Source organism: Dendrobates tinctorius, unplaced genomic scaffold (genome assembly GCF_039654945.1).
Source record: "Dendrobates tinctorius isolate UK_male_01 unplaced genomic scaffold, ASM3965494v1 ptg000188l, whole genome shotgun sequence".
NCBI classification, from domain to species: Eukaryota; Metazoa; Chordata; class Amphibia; order Anura; family Dendrobatidae; genus Dendrobates; species Dendrobates tinctorius.
Genome location: NW_027361855.1, coordinates 7,383,067 through 7,409,311, shown reverse-complemented (window position 1 = coordinate 7,409,311; position 26,245 = coordinate 7,383,067).

Genomic DNA, 26,245 nt, shown 5'->3' with positions numbered 1-26,245 from the left:
CCTCGCTGTACACACTGACTACTAGAGCCTTGTGTACCTCCCTCCTCTGGAGAGATGTGTTCCTCCTCCTCCATTGATTCCTCGTCATCCTCCTCGCTAAGTGTCCCCTGCCTAGGCCTTTGTGTGGAACCACGTTGCGCAGACTTGCCAGAAGCAGATGGCATTTCTGACTCCTCATCCTCGACCTCTTCAAAAACCTCCTCACTTAGTGCTTGTAAGGTTTTTTGAAGCAGACAGATAAGGGGGACAGTCATGCTGACTAGTGCATCATCTGCACTGGCCATCCGCGTGGAGTCATCGAAGGCACGCAAAACTTGGCAGATGTCCCTCATAGTGGCCCACTCAGTGGTGGTGAAGGGTGACTGGCACACAGTACGACTTGTTTGCGCCTGATGCAGCTGGTACTCCATGACTGCTGCCTGCTGCTCACACAAACGCTCCAACATATGTAACATTGAATTCCACCTGGTGGGGAGGTCACATATGATGCGATGTTCTGGCAGGCAGAATCGGCGTTGCAGAGATGCAATGCGCGATCTTGCCATGCTGGAACGCCGCAAGTGAGCACACTCTAGGCGAACCTTGTGCAGCAGTGCATCAAGATCCGGATAGTCCCTCAGAAAGCTCTGCACGACCAAATTGAGCACGTGTGCCAGACATGGTATGTGAGTAAGGTTGCCTAGGCCCAGAGCTGCCACTAGATTTCGGCCATTGTCACTCACTACCAAACCTGGCTGGAGATTCGCAGGCACAAACCACACATCGCTCTCCTGCTTGATGGCATTCCAGAGCTCCTGTGCTGTGTGGCTCCGATTCCCCAAAGAAATTAATTTAAGAACAGCCTGTTGACGTTTGGCCACACCTGTGCTCATATCTGTCCTAACAGGCTCATGCAGTGCTGATTCCAAGGAACTAGAGTAGGAGGAGGACTCATTATGTACAGACTGCATTCCCGCAATCCTTGGAGTTGGCAGAATACGTACAGAGCCACTCTCCAGATCTGTACCCAGCTCCACAACATTGACCCAATGGGCAGTGAGGGAAAGGTATCATCCCTGTCCATGGCTACTGGTCCACGCATCGGTGGTCAGGTGGACCTTGCTACTGACGGCGTTTAGTAGGGCATTTTTAATTTTTCCCTCCACATGCTTTTGCAGGGCAGGGACGGCTTGCCTGCTGAAATAAAAGCAGCTGGGCACATTGTATTGTGGAACTGCCAATGACATCAAGTTCCGGAAGGTGTCAGTCTCCACCAGCCTGAATGACAGCATCTAAAGGGCTAGTAGTTTGGCAATGCCGGCATTCAGAGCCAGCGCTCGGGGATGGTTTGCCGAGTATGGCCGCTTTTTCTCCCATGCCTGTGCTACCGATTGCTGGTGAGTGGCCTGGGAGTGTGATGATGACTGAGAACGTGGTTCAGTGGGTGGAATTTCACTGGGTCTCTGGACAACAGTGGCAGAGGTTCTTCCATGGCATTCCAGTGAGGAAGCCGAACCAGCTGTGTGTGAGCTGCAGGAAGAGGCCCCAACACGAGCTGAAGAGGTGGTAGGTGCTGCTGAAGGTTGGCCTACATCTTCAGTGTGTCTGTGTAACTCCACCTCGTGCTTGGTACGCACATGTTTCCACATATTTGTGGTATTGAGGTTGCTCACATTTTTCCCTCGTTTAACTTTCTGATGACACAGCTTGCATTTGACAAAGCAAATGTCATCTGCAACTGTGTCAAAAAAAGTTTACGCACTGCAAGTCCTGGGAGCGCCCGTTTTCTGTTTTGGAAGAGGATTGCCAAAACAGGTGCCAAAGTGGAGGCTACAGGCAACCAAGTCTGCCCCCGCCCTCTCCCTCCTGTTTTGGCCGTTCGGGGAATCTCTTCCTCAGAGCTGCTCCCACCACCTTCCTGTGGCTGACGCCATGATTGGTCAAGGACCTCATCATCTACACTCCCCTCTTCAAGCACCGGCTGGTCCTGGGTTGTCTCACCAGCACCGTACGCACCAGAAATTGGCAACTGAGTCTCATCATCATCAGATGAGTACTAAGGTGTGCTGACAATAGGCACTGGCCCACCCACCTCTTCAGATTCAGAGGGACAAAGCAGTTGCGCATCACTGCATACTCCCTTTTCTTCATGCTCTAGAATGCTGCTTGGCTGGCCACCTCTTTCCAAGCCAACAGATTCTGAGAACAGAAGTAAAGATTGAGATGGCTCCTGTCCAGGGCTCTCAGACTGCCTGGGCAATTTGGCAGGTGGTGAAGAGACAGATGGTTGCTCTTCAGTGCTCTGGCCCTGAGAGGATGCGGAAGTCATTGAAGTGGATGCGTTAGCTGCCATCCATCCGACAACGGCTTCAATTTGATCGCCACGCAGCAGTGGGGTACAGTGAGGTCCTACAAAGCTGCGCACGAAGGACTGTTGCCTGGTAAAAGTGGGGGATGCCGGGTCACTGGTGGCCGCAGCAGGCACCAAATCCCCACGTCCTCTCCCTGCTGAATCCCCCCGTCCTCTCCCTGCTGAAACTCCACGGCCACGACCACGTGCCTTACTCCCTGCCTTCTTCATCTTGGTAGACTGATAAAGATAGGCAGAAAAGTAAAAAAGGGGGCTTAGTGTTCTTATTCCTGAACACCTGCTAACCAGTATAAGAAACACTAATTTTGACAAGAGTGTGTGTACTACACTTTAATATGATCTAATGTGGCCTACACAACTCTAAAGTGGAGTGTTGGGTGAACTTTACTTCCTCTTTTGTTTTTTTTGGGGAAAAATAAAAGGATGTGACCAAAGTTTGAAAGCTATAGTATCACAAACTTTTTGGAGCGATTACAGTGCAGGAAGCTAACCTACAATGCAATCGATGAGGCTCCAAAAAATAGGGTGATACTAGTCTGGCTGGCCCTGAAGGGCACAAGCCAGCAAAAAGGCTCCTCTATCTAATCCTATATAGTGTTTGCAACCAACCAATGACAATGGATGCGGATGGAAGCACACTAATATAGGAGCAAAAATCTGGACAAATTTGCTGCTATAAATAAAAAAAAAAGGACTGTGTATGAGGCAGTGACGCACGCTGAGCGGACTACAACCAGCGGTGGCTGTAGAACACACTGCAACGTGAGCTGCACTCACACACAGAGAGACCTATCAGACAGCCAAAAACAGTGCAGAGAAATGGGCTATGGCACTGAATGGCTACTGAAATGCTCTGCTGTCCACTCCTTTAGTGTTTGCAACCAACGTATATGAATACGTATGGAAGCACACTATACAGGAGAAAAAAAAAGCAGCAATAAAAGAAAAATGTGTATGAGGCAGAGACACACGCTGGGCGGCCTACAAGCAGACGTGCCTGCAGGACACACTACACAGCGTGGGTCTGCACTCACACAGCCCTTGCAGACAGCTATTAAAACAGCGCTGCTGGGCTACAAAAATGCTACAGTGGTGGATTATGTAGCCTGGGTAGAGCAATAGATATTTTTGATGATCGCTATTTCTAACTGTCCCTCAAAGTCTTCAACAGCAGCCTGTCCCTAACTGAATTCACAGCAGAGTGACCAGAAATGGTGGCTGCAGCGGTTTTTATAGTGCATCATGACATCATTTCAGCAGCCAATCACAGCCATGCCAGTAGTTAACATGCCTACATGCCTAACAGGATGTGCCCACACTTCTGAGGTTCCCCATTGGCTGAATCAAAACGAGCGGGCTCCTAGCATTATGGGAACTTCCGATTCCGGTATTCGATATGAAAAAAGTATCGGAACTAAGTATCGGAATTCCGATACAGCTAATATCGGCCGATACCCGATACTTGCGGTATCGGAATGCTCAACACTATTCATTTCGTAATCCCAAACTATTTTCTTATGCATTGTCTGCAAGGCCTGACGTGGCTGCCAAGTTATTTGCATTCCAATATGCCTTTGAAACCACATACTGGATGGGCACAGTAAAATCCACTTCACATTATTTATTTTGTACTCCCATTCTGTTTTCTTATGCATAGACTGCAAGGCCTGCCCTGTAATATGTACCCCAATAACCCCAATCCCCCCTTGAAAGAAAAATGTAGGAGGGCCTCTTAACCAAAAATATTGCATTAAAAAGGTCTAAGTGTGTTGGCTGCCAAACATTTTCCTCTGTGGGATACACCTCAACCGTTTTCACAACAAGTATTTTATGAACAGCAAAAACACCCACCCTTGGTCTGAAATCGACCCTCGTTGTAGAAGCACAGAACATGTTAACGCTGGTGATCTAGTGGCGGCGGATGATGAGACATGGAGAAAAGCCTGATTTAAAACTATTCCCAATTTAACGGAGCGGGTCTCCTAGACTTGGAATGCCCATACACTAAGTGTGTTGGCTGTCAAACATTTTCCCCTGTGGGGTACATGTGGCGCCCCCAGGAGTATGGTCGCCACAATGGCATTGCCTTCCTCTAGGGAGGGTGATGTCATGCTTGGAAGCAATGAAGGGTCTCTCTAACAGTTAATCATTTACATGCAACACGTTCCCACTCCATGCCAGCAGAGGGAGCTCTGAACCAGAATTGGGGGAGGAGTGCTCTCTGAGGACCAGGAAGGGAAATGAGGAGTTAGTGTGAGGAGGGCAACAAGTGTAGACGTGTGGAGAGAAGCTGGAGGTTGAGCTGAGGACAGAGAGCTCCCTCCCCATGATAGCGCATGATCTGGAGCCTGGTCTCCATGGTTGTATGGATACTGAAGGTCCTGCAACTGAAACCAGAGGAATAGGAAGCAGTAACTGCTCTATTCCCAACTAAGACTCGGAGGCACAGCAGAAACGGGTGAGCCAAGAGAGATAGAGGGCTACAGCTGTCTGCCATACGAGGTAGTTCTAAGAGAAGATAAGAACATAGTAACATAGTAGCATAGTTATTAAGGTTGAAGGGAGACTTTAAGTCCATCTAGTTCAACCCATATCCTATCCTAACTTGCCCTAACATGTTGATCCAGAGGAAGGCAAAAAAAACCCATGTGGCAAACAGTAAGCTTCACATTGGGGAAAAAAATTCCTTCCCGACTCCACATACGGCAATCAGACTAGCTCCCTGTATCAACGCAATATTAAAGAAACTAGTGTATATACCCTGTAATATTATACTTTTCAAGAAAGGCATCCAGTCCCTTCTTAAATTTTAGTAGGGAATCACTCATTACAACATCATATGGCAGAGAGTTCCATAGTCTCACTGCTCTTACAGTAAAGAATCCGCGTCTGTGAGTATGCTTAAACCTTCTTTCCTCCAGACATAGAGGATGCCCCCTTGTCTCTGTCACAGGTCTAAGAGTAAAAAGATCATTAGAAAGCTCTTGGTATTGTCCCCGCATATATTTATACATTGTAATAAGATCACCCCTAAGCCTTCGATTCTCCAAACTAAATAACCCCAAGTGTAATAACCTGTCTTGGGATTGCAGACCCCCTAGTTCCCTAATAACCTTGGTCGCTCTTCTCTGCACCCGATCCAGTTCAGCTATGTCTTTCTTATACACCGGAGACCAGAACTGTACACAGTATTCTAAGTGTGGTCGCACTAGTGACTTATATAGAGGTAAAATTATGTTCTCCTCATGAGCATCTTTGCCTCTTTTAATGCATCCCATTATTTTATTTGCCTTTGCAGCAGCTGCCTGACACTGGCCACTAAATGTGAGTTTGTCGTCCACCCATACACCCAGGTCTTTTTCAGTGACTGTTTTGCCCAGTGTTTTACAATTAAGCACATAATTATACATCTTGATCGTTCTACCCAAGTGCATGACCTTACATTTATCCTCATTAAAGCTCATTTGCCATTTATCATCCCAAGCTTCTAGTTTACATAAATCCTCCTGTAATATAAAATTGTCCTCCTCTGTATTGCTTACAATGCAGAGTTTAGTGTCATCTGCAGATATTGAAATTCTTCTCTCTATGCCCCCTACAAGGTCACTAATAAATATATTAAAAAGAAGCGGGCCCAAAACTGACCCCTGTGGTACCCCACTGTTGACCCAGTCTGAATGTGCTCCATTAATAACCAACTTTGTTTCCTATCCCTGAGCCTGCTTTTATCCCACCTACACATATTTTCCCCTATCCCCATTGTTCTCATTTTATGTATCAACCTTTTGTGTGGCACCATATCAAAACCTTTTGAAAAGTCCATGTACACCACGTCCACTGCATTCCCTTGGTCCAGTCCGGAACTTACCTCTTCATAAAAGCTTATCAGATTAGTCTGACAGGAACAGTCCCTTGTAAACCCATGTTGATATTGGGTCATGAGGTTATTCTTCTCCAGATACTCCAGTGTAGTATCTCTTAGAAAACCCTCCAGGATTTTACCCACAGTTGAGGTTAAACTTACTGGCCTATAATTTCCAAGTTCAGTTTTTGTCCCCTTTTTGAATATTGGCACCACATTTGCTATACGCCAGTCCTGTGGTACAGACCCTGTTATTATGGAATCTTTAAAGATTAAAAATAATGGTCTATCTATGACTGTGCTTAATTCCTGCAGTACTCAGGGGTGTATCCCATCCGGGCCCGGGGATTTGTCAATTTTAGTGATTTTTAGACGACGCCGTACTTCCTGCTGGGTTAAGCAGGTGACATTTAACGGAGAATTTTTATCCCTGATCATGTTATCCGTCATGGGATTTTCTTGTGTAAATACTGTTGAAAAAAAGTCATTTAGCATATTGGCTTTTTCCTCATCCTCATCCACCATTTCACCCAGACTATTTTTAAGGGGGCCAACACTATCATTTTTTAGTTTCTTACTATTTATGTAGTTAAAGAATATTTTGGGATTATTTTTACTTTCTCTGGCAATGAGTCTCTCTGTCTCAATCTTTGCTGTCTTGATTTGCTTTTTACAGAATTTATTTAATCTTCTGTATTTAGTTAATGCCTCATCACTACCTACTTGCTTTAATTCTCTAAATGCTTTATTTTTATTTCTTATTGCGCCCCTTACAGCTCTATTTAGTCATAGTGGTTTCCTCCTATTTCTAGCATGTTTATTCCCATATGGTATATATTGTGCACAGGTCCTATTCAGGATGCTAATAAACGTCTCCTATTTTCTTTGTGTATTTTTATGTCACAGGATATCGTCCCAGTTAATTGCACCAAGATCATCTCTCATCCGTTGGAAATTTGCTTTCCTGAAGTTTAATGTCCTTGTAACCCCTCTAATACACATCTTACTAAAGGATACATGAAAACTTATTAATTTGTGATCACTATTACCCAAGTGACCCCCAACCCTTACATTTGATATGCGGTCTGGCCTGTTGGTTAATATTAGGTCTAGCAGTGCCCCCCCTCTTGTTGGGTCCTGAACCAGTTGTGAAAGGTAATTGTCTCTCATAGTAGTCAAAAACCTATTACCTTTGCTGGAACTGCAGGTTTCGGTTCCCCAATGTATTTCAGGGTAGTTGAAGTCCCCCATAATAATGACTTCTCCTTGAGTCGCAGCTTCATCTATTTGCTTTATAAGGATATTCTCTGTTGCTTCCATTATTTTTGGAGACTTATAACAAACCCCTATGAGTAATTTATTATTTTCCCCCCCTCCCCTTATCTCTACCCACAGGGACTCTGCATTTTCATTAGATTCATATATATTATCACGAAGGATGGGTTTTAAGGATGATTTTACATATAAACACACACCTCCCTCTCGCTTATTTGTTTGGTCATTTCTGAACAGACTATAGCCCTGTAAATTAACCGCCCAGTCGTGGCTCTCATCCAGCCATGTCTCAGATATCCCCACCATGTAATAATTATGTTCCAACAACATTAACTCCAATTCCTCCATTTTGTTGGCAAGGCTTCTGGCATTAGTATACATGCACTTTATGTATCTCTCTGTACCTCTAATCTTTCTTAAATTATTAACTGTTCTAACCCCACCCCCCATGCCACCCCCACCCCCAATGTCATTATTTGTGCCCAGGTCTCTATCTGCACTGTTTTCCCCTCCTAAAAAAAGGAATACCCTCCCCCCGTCCCTAGTTTAAACAATCCTCCAACCTTCTAGCCATTTTCTCCCCCAGCTCAGCTGCACCCTCCCCATTGAGGTGCAGCCCGTTCCTAGCGTAGAACCTGTAGCCAACTGAGAAATCGACCTAGTTCTGCAGGAACCCAAACCCCTCCTTCCTACACCAATTCCTGAGCCACTTATTAACCTCCCTAATCTCCCGTTGCCTCTCTGGCATGGCACGTGGTACAGGAAGTATTTCCAAAAATACCACCTTGGAGGTCCTTACTTTAAGCTTACAGCCTAATTCCCTGAAATCATCTATAAGGACCTTCCACCTACCTCTAACTTTGTCATTTGTGCCAATGTGCACCATGACCGCTGGATCCTCACCAGGAGGAACTTCAGTGTAACACAGTACTGGATGTGTCTCAAGCCAGCGCTAGGAAGGAGACTACACAACCCATCTGATAGAGAGATCCCTGAGTTGCTTCCAGGCTAGCCTGCTCCTGTACCATCTGTAACCAGGACCCTGGACTGCATTTGCTAAGTAAAGGTAAAGAAACTGCACCCTGTTGTGTCCTTGCCTGCTTCCTGCAACATCCTCAGCACTGCTACATCTCTGTGCCAAACACTGCACCCTCTTCCTAAACATTCCGCTACACTGCCCTGGGACTGTGGAGGGCTACAACATCATTGCTGCACTACACCATCTGTCCCAGAGGATCTGCTTGCAGCGTCGGCTTAACACCTCCCTTGCCGAACACCACAGGTGGTGTCAAGAATCACTTATAAACTTTATTCCCAACTCAACCCCTTTTATATGGGTGCCCAGGGCCATGGACCGGGTCACCGCTGCTGTGACAATCCCCTCTGAGAGACCAGCCTGGTACCAAGTACCCCACAGCTCTGGGAGGGCGACCCATTTTTGGCATCAAGAACAGGATTACGGAGCCCGGTATGCCCGGGTCCTGTGTGCCAGAGACTGTTGTGTGCTATAGACTGTGTGCGAAATCGGCGCCATTGCCGCCATTATCCCGCTTCTTGGCGCGCGTGGGAACCCAAAGAGGTGGGCCGTCGTGGGCGGAGCCTGCCGCAGAGTGCAAAGAAGTAAAGTACTGCGCGGGAAGAGGACAGTGCGTGAGAAGGGAGAAGCTGAGGCCTGCAGTTCCGGCGTCCCCTGATCCAGCCGAGGGGTGGCCTCCGGTAAGCCAGCACAACCCCGCGGCCTGGCTCACGTTAACTAGGGGGGAGTGAAAATGTCTGAGGACAATGCCAATGCAGCAGCGGGCGCTCCCGCAAACCCCTCAGCGCCGCAAGAAGCAGCACCCAATGCAGCGGTCCCCATAATGCCGCTGTCCATGCCCTACATACCGGGAGTGGCCTGGCTACCGCAGTACTCGGGTGAGTCACATACCCTGAGTGAATTTAAAGAGAGACTGTACAGTTTGTTTGAGGTGTATCCTCTATCTGAAAGCCAGAAGGTGAACATCCTTATTGGGCAGCTAACAGGTACAGCACAGAGAGAAGTAAAAGCCTGGCAGGACACTGATAAAGAGACTGTTAAAAAGATTTTGGCCAAGCTAAAAAGCACCTTTGACACTCACACCGCAGCTGAAATCAAGATGAGGTTCTTTGGATGTAAACAGAAAGTGCAGGGCAATATAAGGGACTATGCTCTTATCCTGCAGGAGGCGCTGCGAGCCATCAAGCAAATTGATCCTGACAGTGTGAAAGAGGAAGACAAACTGTTAAAGGAGCAGTTCATTGAAGGGCTCATATCCAGTACCCACAGAGCACAGCTGCGCATCATGACCAAACAAAACCTTAACCTGGACTTTGCTGATTTCAAGGACAGGGCTATTCGGGTACTGCAGGAACCAACTGTCAACCGTCCAGCGCCCCCTAGGCGCCAAGCGATCACCACCACCAGGAAGCAACATCTTTCCCTTCCATCCCTGTGGAGGCTGATACACAGACTCTGGATAAAGATCCAACTGAAGAACTGCGTCTTTAGGTCCAGGAGGTGACCAAAGGTATGGCTGCACTTACTAAAACTGTGCAGTCAGTGCAGGTGTCCTCCAAGGAGAAGATCCAGTTTGCTTCCAGTCCAGAGGATGTCCCGTGGTTCCGGAAGAGGAGAACCCCGCCACTCCAAGGGAGGAACAACGACCGCTATGATCAGGACGGACATACCATCTGTCGTCGCTGCTACAAGGCAGGTCATCTTGCAAGATTCTGTCCTTTAAACGAGTAACCCCTGGGGCAGAAGGCCAACCCCCAGGAGAAAGACCACATGGCCCAAGGAACTGGCGAGTGTTGTGAGTTCATTTTCCCCTTCGTCACTGGATTCTGGTGAACTCCCTATTCTGGTGAAGGAAGGTAATGAGCCTGATTATCAGGCACCTGAGTCTAATGAGGATGACTGGCTGAGTGGGGTCACAGACTGGATATAAGGCTGCCGACGCCCTTCTGCCCTGCGGGTGATTTCTCTGTGGACTCCTAGGACACCAGTCTGATTCCTGCTCCTAAAGCTAAGTTTTCTGTTTTGGCTGTTAGCCTTTTTGTTTTGTTTTTTGTTTTCCTTGCTTTTCAGTATTCTGCCATCCCCTGCTGGGGTGAGCTGAATCTCCTTTTGCCTGTAGCTCTGTCTTCAGTATATTCCTGAGTGCTGACATAGCTTTTTGAAGCCTAGCGTCTTCAGGGCCTTTTTCACTGTCAGTTTGTTGGCTCTTATTTTCATAGGGTTTTTCACGGATTGCAGACAGCAGCCTTCCTGTCCTTTCCTATGTAGTTAGCTTGGGCCCCTCTTTGCTCTGTCTATCTTTCTGTCTGTGTTAGTATTTTCATCTTGCTTCACCGTCATTATATGTTGGGGGCTGCCTATTGCTTTGGGGTCTGCTCTGGGGCAGTTTAGATTTCCCCTTTCTTTCTTTAGGCCTATTTAATTCTCCGGCTGTGATCGAGGGGTCTAGGACATCGTAGGAACCCCCCACGGCTACTGCTAGTTGTGTTGATAGGTTCAGGGGTCTGCAATCCGATTGCTGCCAACTTCTCTGGTTTTCTGGACTTAGCTAGCATTTCTGTTTTTGCCTCCTACGGTGACTCAATCATAACAGAATCACCCGCCATACCACAGATCCTAGGGTACTCAATTGCAGGAAAGAATTGTGTTAAAAAAAAAAAAAAAGGTGTGTATATTCTTTCCTCTATATCTCTGAGGCCGTAGAGGGAATTTTTTTTCTCTCAATGGAGATAAAGCAATTGTCTGATCATGTGGAGCAGCTCGCTGCGGAAGTGCGGGGAATTTCCGCCTACCTTGCTCGTTCGCATGCTGTTGAACCAAAGATGTATTTTTTGGGGATCGATCTAAATTTTTGAGTTTCAAAAATAATTGTAAATTATTTTTTGCCTTGAAGCCTAACTCGTCAGGGAGCTCCGCGCAGCAGATTAAAATTGTCATCTCTTTGCTGCGTGGCAATCCCCAGGATTGGGCGTTTTCTTTGAAACCAGATGGTCCTATTCTGACTAATGTGAACGCATTCTTTCAAGCTTTGGGGTTGTTGTATGACGAACCTAATGCTATTGATCAGGCTGAAAAGACCCTGTTGGCATTGAACCTGGGTCGAGATTCTGCAGAGTTGTACTGTCAAAAGTTCCGAAAGTGGGCGGTCCTTACTACCTGGAATGATAATGCCTTGGCTGCTCTCTTTCGGAAGGGTTTGTCAGAAGCCGTAAAAGATACTATGGTGGGATTTCCTGTTCCCTCTGGTCTGGACGATTCTATGTCATTAGCTATTCAGGTTGATCGGCGTTTACGTGAACGCAGGATTGCACGAGAGGTGTTGCCACCGGTTGAACAGACGTCTGAACCTATGCAATGTGATAGAGTATTGTCTAAGGCGCAACGTCAGGAGTTCAGAAGGCGTAATAAGTTGTGTTTTTTCTGTGGAGATGCCTCGCATATTATTTCTGTTTGTCCTAAACGAGAGAAACGCTTTGCACACACATTTTCTGTTGGTGGTGTTCAACCTAAGTTTCTTCTGGCAATTACTCTGATCTGCTCCCTGTCCACATTTTCCGCAAAGGCTTTTGTGGATTCAGGAGCAGCGCTAAACCTAATGGACTTGGATTTTGCTAAACGTTGTGGATTTCCGATGACACCTCTGCAGACGCCTATCCCTTTGAGGGGGATTGATGCTACTCATTTGGCTAAAAATAAACCTCAGTTTTGGACCCAGGTGGTCATGCGGGTCGCCCCAGACCATCAAGAAAATTGCAGATTTTTGGCATTGCATGGTCTGCATGATGCCGTTGTTCTGGGGTTTCCCTGGTTGCAAATTCATAATCCAGTTTTGGATTGGAAATCTGTGTCTGTGGTGAGTTGGGGTTGTCGGTGTGCCTTTAGTGAGGCTCCGGTTTTTTCCACCTCTCCTCAGTCGCATGATGTTCCTGACTATTTGGCGGACTTTTATGATGTATTTAGTGAGAATGAGTCTGCGTCCTTGCCTCCTCATAGGAGTTATGACTGTGCAATTGAACTAAGCCCGGGGTGTAAATTTCCCAAGGGTCGGCTCTTCAATTTATCTGTACCCGAGCACGAGGCTATGCGGTCCTATATTAAGGAGGCATTGGAGAAGGGTCATATTAGACCATCCTCTTCACCCTTAGGTGCCGTTTTTTTTTTTGTGGCCAAAAAGGATGGTTCTTTAAGGCCTTGTATTGATTATCGTGCCCTCAATAAAATTACTATTAAATATCAGTATCCGTTACCCCTGATTTCGGATCTATTCTCTAGAGTTAGAGGTGCTTGCTGGTTTACCAAGCTTGACCTCAGGGGGGCGTATAATCTTATCCGCATTAAGCAGGGCGATGAATGGAAAACGGCGTTTAATACTCCGGAGGGACATTTTGAGTACCTGGTGATGCCTTTTGGGCTCACTAATGCCCCTTCTGTCTTCCAGTGCTTCATGAACGATATTTTCCGAGACTTTGTCGATAAATTTTTGATTATTTACCTGGATGATATTTTGATCTTCTCCAAGGATTGGGATTCTCATGTGGAACATATTCCGACTGTGTTCCGGATCTTGAGGGAGAATTCCCTGTATGTCAAAGGATCAAAATGCCTTTTTGGAGTACAGAGGATTTCATTTTTGGGATTTATTTTGTCTCCGTCAACTATTGAAATGGACCCGGCCAAGGTACAGGCCATTTATGATTGGGTTCAGCCCACTTCTTTGAAGGCCCTCCAGAAGTTTTTGGGTTTTGCTAATTTTTATCGGAAATTTATAGCAAAATTTTCTAGTATTGCCAAGCCATTGACTGATCTGACTAAGAAGGGTGCTGATGTGTTGAATTGGTCTCCTGAGGCTGTTGCTTCCTTTCAGGAGCTGAAGCGAAGATATACCTCCGCCCCGGTTTTGCGGCAACCTGATGTCTCACTCCCGTTCCAGGTAGAGGTGGATGCTTCTGAGATTAGTGCAGGAGCTGTTTTGTCCCAAAAGGATCCTGTAACATCTAAAATGAATCCCTGTGCTTTCTTTTCCCAAAAGTTCTCTCCATCTGAACGTAACTATGATGTGGGGAATCAGGAACTGTTGGCCATGAAATGGGCATTTGAGGAGTGGAGACATTGGTTGGAGGGAGCTAAACATCAAGTTGTGGTCCTCACTGACCACAAGAATTTGATTTACCTAGAGTCGGCTAAACGCTTGAACCCTAGACAGGCTAGGTGGGCCTTGTTTTTTACACGTTTTGATTTTGTGGTCTCTTTTCTTCCTGGAACTAAGAGTGTAAAGGCAGACGCCCTCTCTAGGAGTTTCTTTGCTGATTCTCCTGTGGTAACCAAGCCTGCTACCATCTTAGGCGAAGGGGTAGTTCTTTCTGCCATCTCGCCCGATTTGAGACTTGCTCTGAAGAGTTCCAGGAGGACAAACCTGAGCGTTGTCCCAGTGGACAGTTGTATGTTCCTGACCAGTGGAAGAAGAGAGTGATGTCTGAAGTTCATTGCTCTGCATTGGCTGGTCATCCAGGTATTTTTGGTACTAGAGATCTGGTGAGTCACTCTTTTTGGTGGCCCACCTTGTCTCATGATGTCAGGAATTTTGTGCAGTCCTGTGGGACTTGCTCCCAGTCTAAATCTTGTTCTCGCTCTAGTGGGTTGTTGATGCCTTTGCCGGTCCCCAGGAGGCCATGGACCCATATTTCAATGGATTTCATCTCTGATATGCCGGTCTCTCAAAGAATGACTGTTATTTTGGTGATTTGTGATAGGTTCTCTAAGATGGTTCATCTTGTACCACTCCCTAAGTTGCCATCTTCCTCTGAGTTGGTGCCCCTGTTTTTGCAACAGGTGGTTCGCTTACACGGGATTCCTGAGAACATTGTATCTGACAGAGGAGTTCAGTTTGTGTCTAGATTTTGGAGGACTTTCTGTTCCAAGCTGGGAATTCAGTTGTCCTTCTCCTCTGCTTTTCACCTTTAGACCAATGGGCAGACAGAGAAAACAAACCAGACCTTGGAGTCGTATTTGAGATGTTTTATTTCCGCTGATCAGGATGATTGGGTTTCATTTTTGCCCTTGGCTGAATTTGCTTTAAATAATAGAGCTAGTTCTGCCACTTTGATGTCACCTTTTTTTGTAACTTTGGGTTTCATCCTCGATTTTCTTCAGGGCAGGTGGAGCCTTCTGCCTGCCCAGGTGTTGACACTGTGGTGGAGAGAATGCACCAGATCTGGGACCAAGTGGTGGATAAGTTATCTCTCTCCCAGGAAAAGGCCCAGGGGTTTTCCAATCGACATAGGACCATTGGTCCCCAGTTTAAGATTGGTGATATGGTGTGGTTATCATCAAAAAATATTGCTATGAAGGTGGCTTCTCCTAAGTTTAAGCCTAGATTTATTGGACCTTACAAGATTTTGGAGATTATTAATCTGGTCTCTTTTCGTTTGGCTCTTCCTGTCACATTTAAAATCCATAATGTGTTCCATAAGTCCTTGTTGAAGTGGTTTGTTGAACCAGTTGTTCCTGGGGTGGCACCTCCAGACCCTGTATTGGTTGAAGGTAACATGGAATATGAGGTAGAGAAAATACTGGATTCCCGTCTGGCTAGACGGAGACTCCAGTATTTGGTTAAGTGGAAGGGTTATGGTCAGGAGGATAATTCCTGGGTCTCTGCCTCTGATATTCATGCCAAAAGATTGGTGCGTGCCTTTCATCGGGCTCACCCTGATCGCCCTGGTGGCGTGGTTGAGGGTTCGGTGACCCCTCCTCAAGGGGGAGGTACTGTTGTGAGTTCATTTTCCCCTTCGTCACTGGATTCTGGTGAACTCCCTATTCTGGTGAAGGAAGGTAATGAGCCTGATTATCAGGCACCTGAGTCTAATGAGGATGACTGGCTGAGTGGGGTCACAGACTGGATATAAGGCTGCCGACGCCCTTCTGCCCTGCGGGTGATTTCTCTGTGGACTCCTAGGACACCAGTCTGATTCCTGCTCCTAAAGCTAAGTTTTCTGTTTTGGCTGTTAGCCTTTTTGTTTTGTTTTTTTGTTTTCCTTGCTTTTCAGTATTCTGCCATCCCCTGCAGGGGTGAGCTGAGTCTCCTTTTGCCTGTAGCTCTGTCTTCAGTATATTCCTGAGTGCTGACATAGCTTTTTGAAGCCTAGCGTCTTCAGGGCCTTTTTCACTGTCAGTTTGTTGGCTCTTATTTTCATAGGGTTTTTCACGGATTGCAGACAGCAGCCTTCCTGTCCTTTCCTATGTAGTTAGCTTGGGCCCCTCTTTGCTCTGTCTATCTTTCTGTCTGTGTTAGTATTTTCATCTTGCTTCACCGTCATTATATGTTGGGGGCTGCCTATTGCTTTGGGGTCTGCTCTGGGGCAGTTTAGATTTTCCCTTTCTTTCTTTAGGCCTATTTAATTCTCCGGCTGTGATCGAGGGGTCTAGGACATCGTAGGAACCCCCCACGGCTACTGCTAGTTGTGTTGATAGGTTCAGGGGTCTGCAATCCGATAGCTGCCAACTTCTCTGGTTTTCTGGACTTAGCTAGCATTTCTGTTTTTGCCTCCTACGGTGACTCAATCATAACAGGCGAGCCAAGTATGTTGGAGGGAGACCAGTCCTTCCAGTGGTGATTGACGGCATCCCCATGAACGATTTGCTGGACACTGGCTTGCAGATGACCACTAAGGCCGTATATCCTTTACAAGCGGTATTGGGCTGACTCTGAACTTACCCGCGGCCCAACTGATGAACTGACAGTAGTTGCCAGTAATGGTCAGTCTTTGCCGTAGATTGGATGTAAAGAGATTACTGGGACTACTGGTATAGTCATTTTGACTACTTGCACTTTTTATTTCTCTTCTGTGACTACATTTTTCGGAATTCCGGCTTGAGACTCGGTGACTTTTCCTCAAATAGGATGTGAAAAAAGATTTTGTGACAATAAATAATTTTGGTGAAAAAATTGCGTGTTTTTTTCAAAATTTACCTTTAACCCTCCGTCAGGAACAATGGATCTGACAGGCGCAGCTCTTCTACTTTAATTTCTCCCTTCTCACCAGATTTTCTGGAAACCCCCTCCCTCTAGATAGTCTCCTGGCTCTAGCTGCTGTGTGAAACCTGATACCACAGTTGGTCTGCAGAGCTTCAGGAAGGAAGATATAGCTGTGCTGGCTTCTCAGGCTCATTGGTGCCGAACACATCACACTTTATAAGGTTGGTATGTAATGTTTTTAGTCATTACTATTGTTTATTTAGCTTGTTTTATGAATGGATAGAGAAAGGTTTGTGGATATTTCATATAAATAAGGCAGATTTTCTTACAAATGAAAGTGTGCTTCTCAGGCACATTGTTCCCTAATGCATATTCTCTCTTTTGCTTCAGATTATCTTCTTAAATAATGGAGAAGAAAATGTATGATCTTTCAAAACCCCATCATGTTGAGGAAGTGGGAAACATGCTGTTAGATGATGAGGATGATGCAGACCCCACAATGAATGAGGATTTTGAAGAAAGTGAGATTGATTCTCATGATGAGGTGGAAGTCTGTGAACTAAATTCTGAAACAGAGCAAGATGGTGACAGTGATGAGGAGGAAGAAGATATAGAATCTTATTATATGGGAAAAGATACAAAAACCAAATGGAACAAGAATCCACCCATAAAAAAAGTATGGAACCTCATAACATTATCACTCGCCTTCCTGCAGTTATGGGAACAGCACGTAATGCAAAAAATGCAGCTGAATGCTGGAATACTTTTTTCACAGATAACATTCTGGACTCTATTGTCATATACACTAATCAATATATAGACAATATAAAGCACAAGTTCATCTGTGAGAGAATCCTGAAGCCCACGGATGAAATCGAACTGCATGCATTTTTGGATTATTATACCTTGCAGGAGCTTATAGGGCAAATCGGCAAAGTTTGGAGGAACTTTGGGGTATAGAAAGTGATGGAATTGAAAAATGTAGCCTATTTATGTCTCTAAAAAGATTCAAGATTCTAATTTGTTGCCTTCGGTTCGATGACAGAACTACCCGAACTGAACGTAAAACATATGACCGGCTTGCTCCAATTCGCGATGTATTACAAATATTTGTGGAAAACTGTAAGATAAACTATCGACCTGGGGCAAATGTCACAATTGACGAAATGCTCCCTGGTTTTCGTGGCAGATGCGCATTTCGTCAATACATACCATCAAAACCTAGCAAATACGGAATAAAAATGTATGCCCTTGTTGATACAAGTAAGACCTACACATACAACATTGAAATTTATGCTGGAAAACAGCCAGATGGTCCTTACTGTGTCAGCAACAAACTCACTGATGTTGTGAAAAGAATGTCTGAGCCCTTATTTGGATCAGGTCACAAAATAACTGCTGATAATTGGTTTTCAAATTGTGATCTTATTGATTATCTAAAAACGCAGAAGCTTTCATATGTCGGAACTGTAAGAAAAAATAAAAAAGATTTGCCGCCACAGCTTGTTACTGTGACAGGGAGAAAACAGTACAGCAGTATGCTTGCATCCCATGATGGAAAGGTTTTGGTTTCCTATGTACCACGGGAAAAAAAAATGTGCTTCAGATTTAGGATCGATGGCATCATCATTATGAAGCGTTGAGAGAAGAAGTACAACAAAAAACAGAGATTATTATGTTTTATAATGAAAACAAAGGGGGTGTTGATACAGCTGATCAGATGTGCTCAACTTTCAGCATCAGCAGAAATACCAAGCGCTGGCCAATGGTCATATTTTTCGCTATGCTAAATTTGGGTGGTATAAATTCACAAATCATTTACCTTGAAAACCAGCTTGAACCACTACGTAGACGATTTTACCTGAAAAAATTGGCCCATGAACTAATGCTTGGAGAGCTACGCAGGAGAAGTATGAAAACCATCGGTATCCCCTCTGGCCTTCAAGTTAGGCTCAAAAGATTCCGCCCAGATATTGATACTGAAAATCCACACCTGTACCACCTCCCAAAAGAAGGAGATGCACCACCTGCACCATGGAAAGCGGGAACAGAAGGCTTTCTAATTATGAATGTCTCAAATGTCATCATGCAATCTGCCTGACACATGCAAAAATGTATTGCAATTCTTGCTCTTTGCTTTGCAAATGTGTTTTTTCTGGGGAACCTTCAGGATCTAATTTAGATTAATTCTGTGTGTAATATTATTCTAGGTGCCTAGAAAATGTTTTTGTGCCAAAATTTTCTCTTTTTAATAACCGTTACTTGATATCATTGGGGGCTATTTGGTGGGAGTTTTGAAATTTGTGTATATCAAAGTTATTACTTTTATGTTGAGTAAATGGGTTTGTTTTGCACCTGATAATGTGTAGTCTCTTTAATTACATCCCTATGAAGGTATCTGATCACGGAAAGGTCACCTGACCCGCAGTGACAGGACCCTTTGTGCTTCACCACAGGGGGGGTGGCTTAGCCCCCCCTTGGCTACAATCGCTCTGATTGACTGCTGAAAGTGAAACAGCCAATCAGAGCGATAGTAATAGTTCATCAATTAAATTTGATGAACTATTACAATCCAGCCATGGCCGATGCTGAAATAGCATCGGACATGGCTGGAGACACTAAGTTAACCCCCCCGCCGACTGACGGCGTTGATCGGCTACCGCCACCGAGTGATGGCGACGATCAGCCGCCACTGTCACAATCTGCCCCCTCCCCTTCCCTCCGCTGCCCCCCACCTTCCGATCCCCCCACGATACTCACAAACCCCCCTTGGCCGTCCCGGTGTCCCACCATCCCAGTCCATGGGCGCCGCCATCTTGGAAAATGGCGGGCGCATGTGCAGTGCGGCCGCCATCATTTCCCGGCAGCAGATTCATTTTTTTTTATTTTGATCATTGTGATAAACTCTCATAGTGATCAAAATAAAAAAAATTAAATCACCGCCCCCTTATCACCCCCCCCATAGGGACAAATAATAAAATATTTGTATTTTTCAATTAGGGTTAGAAATAGGGTTAGGGTTAGAAATAGGGCTAGAGTTAGGGCTAGGGCTAGGGTTAGGGCTAGGGTTAGGGTTAGCGTTAGGGCTAGGGCTACGGCTAGGGTTAGGGTTAGGGCTAGGGTTAGGGTAAGGGCTAGGCTTAGGGCTAGGGCTAGGGTTAGGTTTAAGGCTAGGGCTAGGGTTAGGGCTAGGGTTAAGGCTAGGGTTAGGGCTAGGGTTAGGGGTGGGTTGGGGTTGGGATTAGGGTTAGGTTGGTGATTAGGGCTAGAGTTGGGATTAGGGTTAGGGGTGTGTTGGGGTTAGGATTGGAGTTAGAATTGGGGGGTTTCCACTGTTTAGGCATATCAGGGGGTCTCCAAACACGACATAGTGCTACCATTTATTCCAGCCAATTTTGCGTTCATAAAGTCGAACAGTGCTGCCTCCATTCCGAGCCCCATCGTGTGCCGAAACAGTGGTTAACCCCCTCATATGAGGTATAACTGTATTCAGGAAAAATTGCAAAACAACTTTGGGGGTCTAATTTCTCCTGTTACCCTTGGGAAAATTAAAAATTGGGGGCTAAAAAAATAATTTTTGTGGAGAAAAAATTATTTTTAATTTTCACGGCTCCGCGTTATAAACTTCTGTGAAGCACTTGGGGGTTCAGCATGCTAACCACTCATCTAGATTAGTTCCTTGGGTGGTCTAGTTTCCAAAATGAGGTCACTTGTGGGGGGTTTCCACTGTTTAGGTACATCAGGGGCTCTGCAAACGTAACATGACGCCTGCAGACCATTCCATCAAGTCGACATTTCAAAACATGTCTACTTCCCTTCCGAGCTCCAACGTGTACCCAAACAGCAGTCGCCCCCCCCACATATGGGGTACCAGCGTACTCAGGACAAACCGGACAACAATTTTTGGGGTCCAATTTATCCTGTTACCCTTGTGAAAATAAAAAATAGTGGGCTAAAATTCATTTTTTGAGGGAAAAAATATTTTTATTTTCATGGTTCTGCGTTATACACTTCTGTGAAGCACGTGGGGGTTCAACGTGCTCACCACACATCTAGATAAGCTCCTTAGGGGGTCTATTTTCCAAAATGGGGTCATTTGTGGGGGGTTTCCACTGTTTAGGTACATCAGGGGCTCAGCAAACGTAACATGACGCCCGCAGACCATTCCATCAAGACGACATTTCAAAACGTCACAACTTCCCTTCCGAGCCCCAACGTGTGCCCCAACAGTGGTCCCCCCACATATGGGGTACCAGCGTAATCAGGACAAACTGGACAACAACTTTTGGGGTACAATTTATCTTATTACCCTTGTGAAAATAAAAAATAGTGGGCTAAATATCATTTTTTGAGGGAAAAAATATTTTTATTTTCACAGTTCTGCGTTATAAGCTTCTGTGAAGCACTTGGGGGTTCAGAGTGCTCACCACACATCTAGATAAGCTCCTTAGGGGTCTAGTTTCCAAAATGGGGTCACTTGTGGGGGAGCTCCAATGTTTAGGTACACAGGGTCGCTCCAAACACGACAGGGTGTCCGCTAACGATTGGAGCAATTTTCCATTCAAAAAGTCAAATGGCGCTCCTTCCCTTCCGGGCCCTGCTGTGCGCCGAAACAGTGGTTTATGACCACATATGAGGTATCAGTGTACTCAGGAGAAACAAATTTTAGGATCCATTTTATCCTGTTGCCCTTGTGAAAATTAAAGACTGAGGCTACAAGAACATTTTTGTGAAAAAAAATCCTTTTTTTTACAGATCAATTTGTGAAGCACCTGGGGGTTCAAATTGCTCATTATGCATCTAGATAAGTTCCTTGGAGGGTCTAGTATCCAAAATGGGGTCATTTGTGGGGGAGCTCCAATGTTTAGGCACACAGGGGCTCTCCAAAACTGACATGGCAAACGCTAAATATTCCAGCATATTTTCCATTCAAAAAGTCAAATGGCGCTCCTTCCCTTCTGAGCCCTGCCGTGTGCACACACAGTGGTTTATGACCACATATGAGGTATCGATATACTTAGGAGAAATTGCCCAACAAATTTTAGGATCCATTTTATCCTGTTGCCCATGTGAAAATGAAAAAACTGAGGTTAAAAAAAAGTTTGTGAAAAAAAAGTACTTTTTTTTTACGGATCAATTTGTGAAGCACCTGGGGGTTCAAATTGCTCATTATGCATCTAGATAAGTTCCTTGGAGGGTCTAGTTTACAAAATGGGGTCACTTGTGGGGGAGCTCCAATGTTTAGGCGCACAGGGTCTCTCCAAACGCGACATGGCAACCGCTAAATATTCCAGCATATTTTCCATTCAAATAGCGCTCCTTCCCCTCCGGGCCCTGCTATGCGCCCAAACAGTGGTTTATGCCCACATATGAGGTACGATGTACTCAGGAGAAATTGTGAAACAAATTTTATGATCCATTTTATCCTGTTACCCACGTGAAAATGAAAAAATTGATGCTAAAAGAAAATTTGTGTTGGAAAAATTAAAATGTCCATTTTTTCCTTCCACGTTGCTTTAGTTCCTGTGAAGTACCTGAAGGGTTAATAATCTTCTTGAATGTAGTTTTGAGCAGCTTGAGGGGTGCAGTTTTTAGAATGGTGTCACTGTTGGGTATTATCTGCCATATAGACCCCCCCTCAAAGTGACTTCAAATGTGAGGTGGTCCCTAAAAAAAATGGTTTTGTAAATTTTGTTGTAAAAATGAGAAATCGCTAGTCAACTTTTAACCCTTATAACTTCCTAGCAAAAAAAAAATTTGTTTCCAAAATTATGCTGATGTAAAGTAGACATGTGAGAAATGTTATTTAGTAACTATTTTGTGTCATATACTTCTCTGGTTTAAACAGAATAAAAATTCAAAATTTGAAAATTGCAAAATTTTCAAAATTTTCACCAAATTTCCATTTTTTTCACAAATAAACGCAAAAATTATTGACCTAAATTTACCACTATCATGAAGCCTAATATGTCACGCAAAAACAATCTCAGAATCACTAGGATGCGTTGAAGCGTTCCTGAGTTATTACCTCATAAAGGGACACTGGTCAGAATTGCAAAAAATGGCAAGATCTTTAAGGTCAAAATAGCCTGGGTCATGAAGGGGTTAAAAGAAACATTGAATCTTACACAGAAGAAATCCATTTCAGCAGTGTAGCATGAGATCATTCTGTTTGTTTAAACCCGCTGGATATCGGGTATTCAGCTGATGAATCCAAAATGCCTCACGGGTAAGGAGACGCCGCTTTAGGTCTCCACCTCGCATAGGCATCATAATCTGTTCTATACCCTGCACCTGAAAATGAGAAACACTGTGTGCATGGTTTTCTATGAAATGTCTTGATGCAGCCGAAACCCCCCGATTCTGATTAGTGGTGTGAACAATATCATACAAATGTTCCCTGATCCTGATGTTTAGTTTTCTGGATGTGCATCCAATATAGCTCAAATTACACTCCTTACAGTCTATTTTATAAATAACATTAGAGCTATTACAATTTATATTTTATTTGATATTAAAGCCGTTTGGATTATGCTGAGTGTGAAAACTTTTTGCTATATTTGTATGTTTACACATTTTGCAATAATTGCTGCCACACTTGTAAAATCCAATACACCTTAACAAAGTGGAGTTTTTATTTCCCAAAGAAGAAACACTAGGCAATATTTTGTTACCAATTGTAGGGGCTATATGCGACACTACATTAACTCCCTCCTTAAGAATGACTGCAAGTTTCTCATCTTCAAATAAAATCGGTAAATATTTATTCACTATCTGTTTCAATTTAGAGAATTGAGGGCTATATTGGAAACAAATATACGGCTTATTAATACCACTATTTTGATTTACACTTTGAGTGGAAGAAATAAGATCACTCCGACTTTTATTACCAGTAATCTGTATTGCCCTATTTATCATCCAATTGGGATAACTGCGATTCCTAAGTTTTTTTGACACATGCATAAATTCTTTGTGAAATCTCGTTCCTCACTGCAATTCCGTTTGATCCTTGTGAATTTTCCCACTGGCACAGATCTAATGGTATGCTTATTATGGCTACTGTTAGCATGTAAAATAGTATTACCGCATAGCGTTTTTGTAATAATATTGGCCTGACTGGTACCTGTCAAATCTAAATCCAAGAAAGACATATGAGTGGAATCATGCCTGAATGTAAATTGAATATTGTAATCATTGGAATTAATATATTGAATAAAGTCTGGTATGGCAGACACATCGCCCCCCTCAAATTATGAGGGTATCATCGATGTATCTGCCATACCAGACCATCTGGTCAACAAAAGGATTGGATACGGAAAAAATATACTCCATTTCCCAGTAAGACATAACAAGATTGGCAAGGGAAGGTGAAAATTTAGCCCCCATCGCCACACCCATTTTCTGCAAGTAATACTTGCCATTATAGGAGAAAAAAATATGAGATAGTAAAAAGCTGGTGACAGACAGAATGAAATTATTTAAATCATCTGTATAGTTACTGTATTGGACCAAATGGAATTGCAGAGCTCTAATTGCTAAATCATGTGGGATTCTATGATTCTATGATACCACGTCACAGCATAGCCAAGAATATTGTGGAGACCATTTTACATTAGAAAAAATTCCCAAAACTTGTTTAGAGTCCCTAATATATCCAGGGGCTCTTTGTACAAGAGGTTGCAGTAAAGAATCTACCCACTGCCCCAGAGGCTCATTTGCTGATCCTATTCCAGATACTATACAGTTGTGGCCAAAAGTATTGACACCCCTGCAATTCTGTCAGATAATACTCAGTTTCTTCCTGAAAATGATTGCAAACACAAATTCTTTGGTATTATTATCTTCATTTAATTTGTCTTAAATGAAAAAACACAAAAGAGAATGAAGCAAAAAGCAAAACATTGATCATTTCACACAAAACTCCAAAAATGGGCCAGACGAAAGTATTGGCACCCTCAGCCTAATACTTGGTTGCACAACCTTTAGCCAAAATAACTGCGACCAACCGCTTCCGGTAACCATCAATGAGTTTCTTACAATGCTCTGCTGGAATTTTAGACCATTCTTTTTTGAAACACAACAAGAAAGCACAAAATGACAAATTTGCAAAAATACTCAGCAGTAAAAAACATGACAGTAATCAGCAAGTGCTGTATAACAAATACAGGGTATTTAGTCGATACATTTTTTGCAAAAAATGTATACCAAGCCGCTTCACCACGTCACGGTAACCCTTCATGAAGCAGTCCCTATCTAATGTATTTAAAACCTGAACATGTGAACAGTGTCTAAATGAACAGGATACAGACAGGCGCCTCCTAGTATATGGGCTTGTGGTGTAAGACAGCTCATTTATGTGCATGTCACACAGGAGAGGGGTGGGGTCTTTTTTGGCAAGCTACTCCAGGTCCCTGATATTTGAAGGGTGCCTTCTCCAAACTGCCATTTTTAGATCTCTCCACAGGTGTTCTATGGGATTCAGGTCTGGACTCATTGCTTGCCACCTTAGAAGTCTCCAGTGCTTTCTCTCAAACCATTTTCTAGTGCTTTTTGAAGTGTGTTTTGGGTCATTGTCCTGCTGGAAGACCCATGACCTCTGAGGGAGACCCTGCTTTCTCACACTGGACCCTACATTATGCTGCAAAATGTGTTGGTAGTCTTCAGACTTCATAATGCCATGCACATGGTCAAGCAGTCCAGTGCCAGAGGCAGCAAAGCAACCCCAAAACATCAGGGAACCTCCACCATGTTTGACTGTAGGGACCATGTTCTTTTCTTTGAATGCCTCTTTTTTTCTCCTGTAAACTCTATGATGATGCCTTTGCCCAAAAAGCTCTACTTTTGTCTCATCTGAACAGAGAACATTCTTCCAAAACGTTTTAGGCTTTTTCAGGTAAGTTTTGGCAAACTCCAGCGTGGCTTTTTTATGTCTCGGGGTAAGAAGTGGGGTCTTCCTGTGTCTCCTACCATACAGTCCCTTTTCATTCAGATGCCGATGGATAGTACGGGTTGACACTGTTGTACCCTTGGACTGCAGGGCAGCTTGAACTTGTTTGGATGTTAGTCGAGGTTCTTTATCCAACATCCGCACAATCTTGCGTTGAAATCTCTTGTCAATTTTTCTTTTCTGTCCACATCTAGGGAGGTTAGCCACAGTGCCATGGGCTTTAAACTTCTTGATGACACTGTGCACGGTAGACACAGGAACATTCAGGTCTTTGGAGGTGGACTTGTAGCCTTGAGATTGCTCATGCTTCCTCACAATTTGGTTTCTCAAGTCCTCAGACAGTTCTTGGTCTTCTTTCTTTTCTCCATGCTCAATGTGGTACACACAAGGACACAGGACAGAGGTTGACTCAACTTTAATCCATGTCAACTGGCTGCAAGTGTGATTTAGTTATTGCCAACACCTGTTACGTGCCACAGGTAAGTTACAGGTGCTGTTAATTACACAAAATTAGAGAAGCATCACATGATTTTTCCTACAATGCCAGTCCACCCTCTTTTTTTATGTTTGGTGTGGAATTATATCCAATTTGGCTTTAGGACAATTCTTTTTGTGTTTTTTCATTTAAGACAAATTAAATAAAGATAATAACACCAAAGAATTTGTGTTTGCAATTATTTTCAGGAAGAAAGTAAGTATTATCTGACAGAATTGCAGGGGTGTCAATACTTTTGGTCACAACTGTAGGGCGCATAGCAGGAATATTACCACCCTTATGGATCTTAGGTACCCCATATATAATG